Here is an 11,076-nt window from a genome sequence, read left to right as displayed (position 1 = left end):
TGATACAAGGATATTCGAGACCAACGCACGGTAATCCGATTAGTGGTTCACCCACATACCCCAACCATGCAGTGTGAAGTACCAGTTTAGAAGTAACCCCGAGCAACCAAACAGTGTCCCCTCACTCACTCACCTCACCCCTCAGCCCGGTCGAGAAGCGCGCTAGAAAAGCAGGGTAGTTCCACTTGAATACAAAACATGCGATCTCTAGAAAGAGACAAGTAAAAAAAAAAAAAAAGTACTCCTAACTAGAAATAAATAAAATGTGTGACAAAAGAGATTGACAACACCGTTAACTTTGACTTTAACTTTGATTTGCATAGCGCCTTTAAAGACACCCAAGGCAATTTACGATCAGTGTGAAAATATGTCAGGGATTTTGCCAAAACACATAAAGAAAAGGTTTAGGGAAGAAAATAAAGCATACTGTATATACCTTGGCATAACATTACTACGAGTGTTTTAAAACAGATTTGTTAAACTGAGGTAAAGTCTGCAGTGGATCTTCCAGAGCTGCATTAGTTTACTGTTGTGAGAGTCTAGCTGTCATTGTGTTTGCAGACCTTTGTGCCCTCTCCCATGACCCAAAAAGAAACACAAAATGCACTGTGGATCCTTGGACATTGGGCCTGCTGACCGGAAGACCAAGACTATAATAGAGATTCAGGTCACCGTGGACTTTGCTGTCTGCATTATCTTGGGTTAATTCTAACAGCAGACTGATTTGGTATGCTATTGATCCTTTTTGGGTGGATAAAGGAATCCTACTCATTTCCACAGACTTATTATTGCGGTGACAACATGAGTAAAAACACAACAACAGTATTTGCATATTATTTGTCATTTTCCGTCAGTGTAGATGTGTGTGTTTTTCTACCTTTGTTTGCGCTGTGTGTTGTTATTGAGCAAAATTAGTATTATAGGGTCTGACGGACATGGCCTAAAGGAATTCAATGGTTGGGTCTGTTTTAGGACCGTTTTGAAACGATCAACAAATCGATGCATGCAGAGAGTTAATTGACCAGTAGAATTTTTCCTTGGAACACGTGAAAATTCAACGCGAAGGAAAATCCATCCAAAAAAGATCCCTTGCCTGTCTCCCTGCAGATTTCACAATGGTTATTGGTTTACTTGACCGGCCAGCTTCACACGCTTTGACAAAACTTTACAAAGACGATTGGATCTAGATCCTGTCTCCTTGAATTCAGAGGGCGTGATTGACAGGCAGATTAACCAATCAGAGAGATGCATGGTCTGCGTCAAAACAAATATGGAGGTTTACAGTGTTGGGAAGGTTACTTTTAAATAGTATTCCTCTACAGATTACAGATTACATACCCCAAAATGTAGTTTGTAACGTAATCCATTAAATTACTTAAAGTGAGTAACGTAATCTGAATACTTTAGATTACTTGATTTGCTGTAGAGAAGCAAAGACTCGGATCCAGACTTTACTTAACCAAATTAAAAATATTATTGATAGAAGAAGAGGAGACACGTCCACGCAGCATGATTTAGTCCTGTTAAATCCTGTTTTAGACCTGGTTTAGACCTGGTTTAGACCTGGTTTAGATTTAGTTTAGATTTAGTTTAGACCTGGTTTTAGTCCTGATTTAGTCCTGGTTTTAGACCTGTTTCAGACCTAGTTTAGACCTGGTTTAGTTTCCGGCAATGAGTGGAATTACCGGGGGGGGGGTAGCCCAAAATGTAAAAACAGGAAAATACCTCTGTATAATCCATTTATATCAACAACGTAACTGTAATCTAATTATTCACTGAAACAGTAACTGTAACTGAATACAGTTACTCATAATTTGTACTCTGATTACGTAACTCTGGTACATGTAATCTGTTACTCCCCAACACTGGAGGTTTATGCGTAAAAAATATATATACATAATGGACTGAAACAGCTCAGAGTTTTACTGAATCAACAATCGAAGCCCCAAAGTATTATTTATAGTGATGGGCAAATGAGACGGAGCTCGGGAGCTCGTCTCGCAGCAGCCGCTCACGTGACCAAAGTGTGGAAGTGTTGGTTCCTCCCCCTACTGCTTCACTCTGCGTGTCAGTCTTTTCAGTGTATCGAAGTGTTTCATTGGCTCAGCGAAGGTTCCGCTCTGTGATTGGTTCAGAGTGCTTCAGAGTGTTCAGCGCACTTCTGTGGTTTGACAAGCGCTAAACTGCTACAGTATAAAAGATGCACCAATATTTCTTAAACATGTTGGGTAGTGAGGAGTATTGTGTGACGTTAGTGGTGATTTTGGCGACTTTTGGCATTTGTTTCATTTTCGATGGCATCTACAAGTGGAAAAAAGTGATCCATGGTTTGGGATCACTTTGGTCTAATTCCACCTAACAAGGTAACACCTATTTTCTTATTTACAGCTGCTATTTATGTTGCTCTTTACATATTATTTTAAATCATCATTATTGTTGTTGTTGTTGAGTACGTTGTTTGCTCTGCACACAAGTATTGTCTTACACTAACAATACTTCATCGATGCTGAGACACCTGCGTGCCAAGGGTTAAATTTGTCCAGTAGAGGTCAGTGTTTCTCCGAGGCCTCAGACACGTCGAACCATTTGAGACAATATTGCGACTGAGGTGTCAATGCTTCACGAGGCTCCATTCGCCCATCACTAATTATTTATCTCAGGTAAAAGAAATTATATATTTTGTTCTGAATGATACGAGAATATGTCTTCTGCATTTGAGAGACTCTTGCTACAAATTAGCGGCTGTGGTTGGATCATCTCAAGTTTGGATAGAGTTTTTTATGGTCCAGTTCCAGTACAAACAGAATGTAGAAGGGACTGGCTGGTCAGGCAAACTATCAGTCTGTCCAGTGGAAATTCACTTTATATGGACAGTTTTTCTAGTTTGTGAAATGATCAAAGTAAATGTATTTGTGATATATATACTAAATGAATAAATATCTAAAAACATACACCTCTGTGGTATTATCTTTAGTTGTACTTCATACATAACCACCTGACCCTGAGATTGCACAATGCAGCAGAGAAATCAACAAAGCCTTGTATAAAGAGTAAGAAAGCTGCTCTTCCGCCTACACTACTGCACCATAGGACAATGCACCAAGCAGAATACATGATCAATGTTTAAATGAGATGTGCTTTGAATATAAAGGTCATATTGTTTATGTCGCAGTGGTACAGCAATAAGCTATCAACACAGAGCTAATAAAGGATGCTGTCCACTGATTATCTGTGGGGTAAAGGAGGGCTGAATAAACCTGGTTTGTTTGTACATGCGTTTGAATGGAGCTGCAGCATTCCCAGGAACTGATCATGGCCTGTTTATGTGCACACAAGCAGTGGTGCAATCAGAGGCTTATAATATCTGCAGAGATAGCTTTTAGCAGGCAGCCAGAAGGAGCCTTGAGATAACATATCAGAAGCACTCTGTTTAATGGGTGATGGACATTAATACGAAAGTGTGTGTAACAATGTATTCGTATAGGCTTTGTAAGATATACATTGGTAAAGAACATGTATTGTGCTTTAGCTATATAGTCATAGCCACTGTTGGGCAAGTTACTTCAAAATTGTAATGCGTTATTTATTACTTGTTACTGTCATTTCAAAGTATTAGTTACATTACAATATTACTGCATTTAAAATGTAAGGCATTACATTACTATTGCATTACTTTTAAGTTACTCTCACTCTGATGGTGAAGATTCTGAACTTTTGCGCCGTATATGGACTGAACCAGGACTAAACCGAAACTGAACCAGAGCTGAACCAGGACTGAACCAGAACTAAGCCATGATTAAACCAGGTCTAAACCAGGACTGAACCAGGTCTAAACTAAGTCTAAACCAGGACTGAACCAGGTCTAAACTAAGTCTAAACCAGGACTGAACCAGGTCTAAACTAAGTCTAAACCAGGACTAAACTAGGACTAAACCAGAGCTGAACCAGTTCTGAACCAGGTCGGAGCAGAGTTCTGCGCTGATCCTTTAGGTCGTGGTCACCCGACAGTCTACGCGGGTGCATCTGTCGTTTCACCGCTGCTGATATCGCGGTGATTTTAGCTAAGTTGTATGAAGAAAAACCCACCACTTCAATCCAAGTTAAAAAAGCATTGTAATGCGCGTTACTGACATTTGTACTGAGTAAAATATTACCTGTAATGCCTTACATTACTGCATTACAGCAAAAAGCAATGCATTACAGTAATTTTTTACTTTTATAGCGTTACTCCCAACACTGTGTGTATTTTGAGGATTTTAATCAGGATATTGATCTAAAACTAGGCTGGGAAATGGTTTTAGGTAGCGAATTGTCATGAAAACAACAGATCTTTTTTTCATGCGTACTAAAATAACCACGCAAAGCTGACGAATCCTACGCGTATCACTGATAAATAAAATAAAATCAGACAACTAAGTAAAGAGCAGTGGGCGTGCATTGCTGGCAGTAAAAACAGGGGTAGGTTGCAGCAATGACATCTTGAATACAAAAGAATAAAGATTACTGGAACATGGATGAATCATCTAAATACAACTTTGAGGAGGTAAATGAGAAGGGAAAACAATCATAACAGGGTTAAAAGCACTGAAAATCGATTGTGTGCAATAAGTGTCCTTTAAATAAGTCTACGAAAACAACTCAGAGAAATACACTCAAGCCACTGGCGCAGATTGTTCTTCATTAGTTGGACCAAAGAGGGAAAAAAACAAAACAAAAACACGACCCTTACCTTTTCTGCCATTAATTATAAGTAGCTACATGCCTCTGCTGTGGTCACTGGTATAACAAGCAAACTTAAAGGCACTGCATCTAACCCAGACGTAATGATTCCTAATGGTTTTGGCTGCACCGTCAATAAACCCCTCACCGTGAATCCATCAGGCATCTGTGTGTGTATTTAAGGCAGCGCATGGTCTCTGTTTTTATAACGTGCCCGGTCGCATGTGTCTGTTGACGTGATTGTGGCTGCGACACTTAAGTGCGCTAATTAACACATGGAGGTAACCCTATTTAGCCGGATTTTAGCGAGACTCAGAGTGGAGGATGTTCCATTTGCATAGCTCCATAAACAGGCTGACATGTGTGGGTTGGCGCTGGTATTTCGAAGAGTTTGCGTCATGGAGAATGCAGATGGGTTTGTTAGTTACACTGCAGTTCCTATAACATATGCTCTCGTGGCAGCATATTTCTCGTCCTTGAAAAGCGTATATGCCTTTCACATGTTGACATAATGTGATTAATAAATAGTTGACATGTTCTGAAACAATATTCCACTCAAATTACTTTGTCAAACTCCCATACTTAAACCGCTCTCATTTTTTTCCCAGCGTGTGTAGCTGATGTAGAGTCTTTCATTGCTACTTTGATACATTACATACACAGCGCAATACATCATCAACATATTTTGCAGTAAAATAGAACCCACATTTTCACTGTTTTCTGATTGAGCAGTTTCATTCATGTTTCAGAAATTCTTGTAATAATGGCTTTTAGCTCAGAATTTTGCGCTCTGTAGTGCTTGTCAGAACTGGGCCTGGTCAAGCAGAAGTAAACAGCAAGGCCAAAAATTCAAGTTAATGCATCTGATATAAAAATGTATTCAACAGATACATATGTACTCTAGTTTATGAAACTGTTGACCTTTTTTCTGTACCATTTTTGGGTCTAAAGTTACATACGTTTTAAACAGACCATGTCACATGTGCAATTTTTAGGCCTTGAAAAAGAATTACTTCCCAAATTTCAAAGACCTGCAAATCCTCTTCAGGTTAACTTTCAAGCTTCATCTTTGACTAATCTACATCTCTAGGTAGTAAACTTATGAAAATTAAAACTATGGTGTTAGTATCTGGTAAAACCTGTGTTTTACAAGTCTAAAAAATGGTAATTTTCCCTCCGTTACTTTTCCCTCCGTTACCATGACCTTTCTTCATAAAAAATCTCATTACTCAAAAAGTAAGAGGTTTTTCAACCTAATCTTGTACCATATGGTAGAAAACTATATGAAGCAAATATTCAAACCAGTTTGTTAAGGATATGGAAGTGAGAACCAAGAGTTATCACTGTTTGTATTTATTGCCCAAAAAGTGCTGCATATTTCATTCCCTCTGTTACTGACATGCGTTTATAAATTTTTTGTCAACAACTTGAAATAATATCACAGGTTTAACTTGACCCTGTTGGAGTGTAACTCTTTCCTACATTCTGATACTTTACTTATTTCAATAGTCCCTCTAGTTTCTGAATAAGAGACATTTGAATGTCAAAAATCTGCCCGTTTCCCTCCGTTACCACTTGACCAGACCCACTTGTATAATCCATGAAGCGCCTTGCTTTTTCAAGTTCATACAGCTATTTACAGACATACAGTTATGTTTGTGATCAGTGACTCCAATGCACAGTTCAAGAATTGTTTTTTTTGTTGTAGTTTTTTGCCAGGCGTGTGACAAAAACACCACCTTTTGCTATAGTGATCCTGTTTGCTAATGTAAACATGTGTTCACACCAATGGAAACATGTATATAAGTGCCCATATGATCCGTGTTAAAGCCGTATTATAACAATGTTCCCTCCTCAAAAACATATCTGGAGTTGTATTTAACTGAATTCACGCTTGTTTGATTTATGCTGCTCAGAAAACGGATTGTTACGTCAAAGGCAGAAGGAGGTTCATTCCCAAAAATCTGATTTTATATGATCCAGCTTTCAGTTCTGCCTGTTATAAGTTTGTGACAAAACCATGGAAGGACACTGGACAGGAAGACAGGAGGACACTGGACAAACCATTATGAACACTCCTGCTCGCCCACTGCACCAGACTAGAGAAGGACAGAAGAGCTCATTCTCTGACAGGCTCCTACAGCTCCACTCAAACAGCCAGAGATACAGGACTACATTCATACCATACTCCATGCAACTGTACAGCAACTCGCCTTTATGTAACAGAAAACCCTTTGTTATGTCAGTCATTACTTCATCTTTGCGCTTTTTCTCTGACCTATTGTAAATAGCTGAGATATATTTGTATACAGTGTTGGGAAGGTGACTTTTAAAATGTATTTCCCTACAGATTACAGATTACACACACCAAAATGTAGTTTGTAACATAATCCATTAAATTACTTTAGGTGAGTAACGTAATCTGAATACTTTGGATTACTTGATATTGTCATGCTTTTTAGGCTGCGTTCAGACTGCAGCCTGAAGTGACCCAAATCCGATTTTTTGGCCTCTATGTGACCTGTATCTGATCTTTTAATGACAGTCTGAACGACACAGATCAGATTTTTTCAAATGTGACTCAGGACACTTGGATATGTGCTCCTGAAACCGATACATATCTGATCTTTTGACATGTGACTTCAGTGTGAACGGCCAAAGCGCATTCATCCACCTACACGTTATCAACAAGCCACAAACGTCACTATTCTGCACTGAAGTAGGCGAAAATTGTTAATGAACTCCATGTCACTGAAGTGAAGCACATCACCACTCACCACTCTTGGCTACGTCTCCACATCCACACGTTCTTTTCAACAGACGTCGCTGCCGCTGTCCCACAAAACACCACGACCAAAAACCTCGTCCTTCTCCTTCTCAATCTCCTCTTTAAAACAAGTAAGTTGTTCATGTTCTGGCTCCGGTACGAGAGGAACTTTAAAATCTCCAGGTGCTCAATGCTGCGTCCATGTTTGGACAACTTCTGTAAACACAGAGACGCTCACTGCTGGTTGACGTCATCGTGTCTCCAGTGCACATGCGGGACACTTTCGGGCCGTTTAACGTTCACACTGGGAGTCACATACAAGTCACATTTAATTGGAAATGTGAACGACCTCGCAAAAACATCGGATTTCACAAAAAAATCGGAATTGAGCGTTAAGCCCTGCAGTCTGAACGTAGCCTTAGTTTAGTCCTGGTTTTAGTCCCAGTTTAGTTCTGGTTTATTCCTGGTTTAGTCCTAGTTCAGTCTCAGTTTAGTTCTGGTTTTAATCCTGATTTCAGACCTGGTTTAGCCCAAAATGTGAAAACAGGAAAATACCGCCATGTAATCCATTTATTTCAACAAAGTAACTGTAATCCAATTACCACTCACTGAAACAGTAACTGTAACTGAATACAGTTACTCATAATTTGTACTCTGATTACGTAACTCCGGTACATTTAATCTGTTACTCCCAACACTGTTTGTATATTATTATTTTTACTTTATACATATACAGTTATATAATTATGCCTTATTTGATGCCAGTCTCTTGTCAATTATTAGAAGATATTGTGATGTGTAAACTATTGTATCCAAATAATTTCCCTTGTGGAGCCATACAGTTTGTCTAAGTCTAACACAGATCTAGTATAGCTTCTACTGCCCCAATAGACTCTATTCACGCTTACATCACAAACCAGGAAGATATTTCTAAAGATGTGATTACAGCTTCTGGTGAGGTTACCGACACTGGGCTCACTGTCCAATTGTGATAAAACCCACTGAAGTAAATGTGATCAGAGGTAAAATGAACACTGCATACGTATGTGCTGTTTGGAATAATCTTGAATTTGAGGCCCTCACCTCTTCTAATCGTGTGTTCCCAGTGCGCTCGGAGTTGTGTGTCAGTGGGGAAATGATGAAAACTGATGAAAACATAATGGAACGCTACAATGACATTTCGAGGGCCTGTTTACACGAGAACACATGAGAGTAAAAACAACTAAATATTTTATCGGAAATGCCTTTTGTTTAGATGGTGACGGTGTTTTTGGGGCTTAAAACACAAAAATGGAGTGGAAAAGTTGCATACGCTTCACTGTAGCGTTTCCGTCTACACTGCCCAAGAAAACTCTGGTCAGATCTGCTCAGGTTTTACATCACATACATACAGTACACAGAAACAAACATGTCAGATCGTTTCCATGTGTGGGACCTTCAAGCTGCTCTGTCAGCTCTAATAAACTTACAGGAGGCATCAGAACAAATGTACAGAATATGCAGAGATACTATTAGTAAACGGAGAAGGATCTGCAATTACCTCTGTGAAATTCTGGATGCACCAGTTTGTCACAGGCAGTGTTGGGGAGTAACGGATTACTTGTACCGAAGTTACATAATCAGAGTACAAATTGGATTACAGTTACTTTGTTGAAATAAATGGATTATTATTTTTTTTTTTTTCGGTAATTCCACTGATTGCTGGAAACTAAACCAGGTCTACACTAGATCTAAACCAGGTCTAAAACCAGGACTAAACCAGGACTAAATCATGCTGTGTGGACGTGTGTCCTCTTCTTCTATCAATAATATTTTTAATACAGTTAAGTAAAGTCTGGGCTTTTCATTTTCTTTTAGCAGACAAAACATCTTATGTTACGATATCCTCGTCTTTGCTTCTCTACAGCAAATCAAGTAATCCAAAGTATTCAGATTACATTACTCACCTTAAATAACTTAATGGATTACATTACAAACTACATTTTGGGGTATGTAATCTGTAATCTGTAGGGGAAAACATTTTAAAAGTCACCTTCCCAACACTGGTCAGAGGTGAGCCAGACGGCTATGGACAAGACCTGGGAGAACCGGTCAATAAGTGGGACAACTTTGTGAAAGGAGTAGCTGATGAAAATGCACGGCGTGAACACTTCTGTATGTTCAAAGATGCCCTTGTTGCTTTAAGTACAAGCATACCCACTTGAATTCCACACACTTTTGCATCACTGTACACGCGCAGATTTCCTCCCAAAAGCAATAGTCTAAACGCAGAATACAAAGTGAAGATGCGGCGCCACTTTTGTGTCTTCTGTTCAGACTGTCATATAAACGTAGCCTTAGATAAAGAAAACTGAGCCTGGGAAGTTGTAATTGCATTCAAACGTCTTCCCGGTTTGTGACGTAAGCTTGAATAGAGCCTGTAACTGTGCTGACAATTTTGACAATCCCTGCACAAGCTGCTGTTGATGTTGCATACACTTCAGTCATTAAAACTTTTTTCATAATGTTGTGTAAACTAAACTTAAGTACATGGAGGCTCACTGTTCCAGACCAGTGCTCAGTGCAAACATTTAGTATTATGAGTCCAAACCTGGGAGGATTTGGATGCCCTGTGCGCTCCTTCATCACCAGCACAGCATTCTGGGACTCTGATGTTTTGCTTACACACATTTTTCAGCTCATCAAAGACACCGCCGCTGCACATTTTTCAGGTACACGCGCCCCAATCCTGGAAAGGGGAATTCTAGCTGTCACCAAGAGAGCGCAGTAGCAGCTGTTCTAAATTAGAGCCAAATCAAGTCTCCTAATTGATATTCCCAGGATCCCCAGTGTTTCCTAATTGGTGTACCTGGGCCCTGATTGGCTACCTGATTATAATGGATTAGTTGGCTCAGCTGGCCCGGGACAGCGAGACAATGGATAAATTTGCTTTGGTCTATCGGGGGACAGAGATGTGGTATGAGCGCAGAGTCATGCAGACAGCCCGACCGCGGCTAATAGCCCTTCTTAACCCTTTTGTGACCCCGCGCAGATATCAGCTTATTGGACATGATTAGCATAACTACGGGGCTATGAAAATGAGAGATCTGCACCACCCGCTGACATTTAGTCCGGAATGCCAAGCAAGCTTAACTCTTTCGCAGCTCTGCCTGATTGAGTTTGTAGGTGGACTTGGCTTGCAACTTGATGTCAAAATATAATCCTGTACCGGAACTGAAAAAGATCTGTTTGTGATGTTAAGATAAGATAAGATAAGATAAGATAAGATAATCCTTTATGTCTCATGAGAAATTCTTGGGACAGGACCTTTATCAAAAAACAGGACAACAGCACATAAACAAACATCATAAAACAGAATAAATATGACCAAGTTGACACAGTTTGCAAAAGCCTTATTATTTTAACAGGCAAGCCCTTGCATTCTTATATTCTATAAATTATTGCACATTCCCTAAGCCTACGTGCAGTTTTGATTACACATTCCCTAAGCCTATATTCAGTTTTAATTGCACATTCCCTGAACCTATGTGCAGTTTTAATTATTGCACATTCCCTAAGCCTATGTGCAGTTTTAATTATTGCACATTCCC

The sequence above is a fragment of the Boleophthalmus pectinirostris genome, unplaced genomic scaffold (assembly GCF_026225935.1).
Source record: "Boleophthalmus pectinirostris isolate CB_2022bp ecotype Guang Dong unplaced genomic scaffold, ASM2622593v1 HiC_scaffold_3, whole genome shotgun sequence".
Classification (NCBI taxonomy): domain Eukaryota; kingdom Metazoa; phylum Chordata; class Actinopteri; order Gobiiformes; family Gobiidae; genus Boleophthalmus; species Boleophthalmus pectinirostris.
This window is presented reverse-complemented; position numbering follows the sequence as displayed.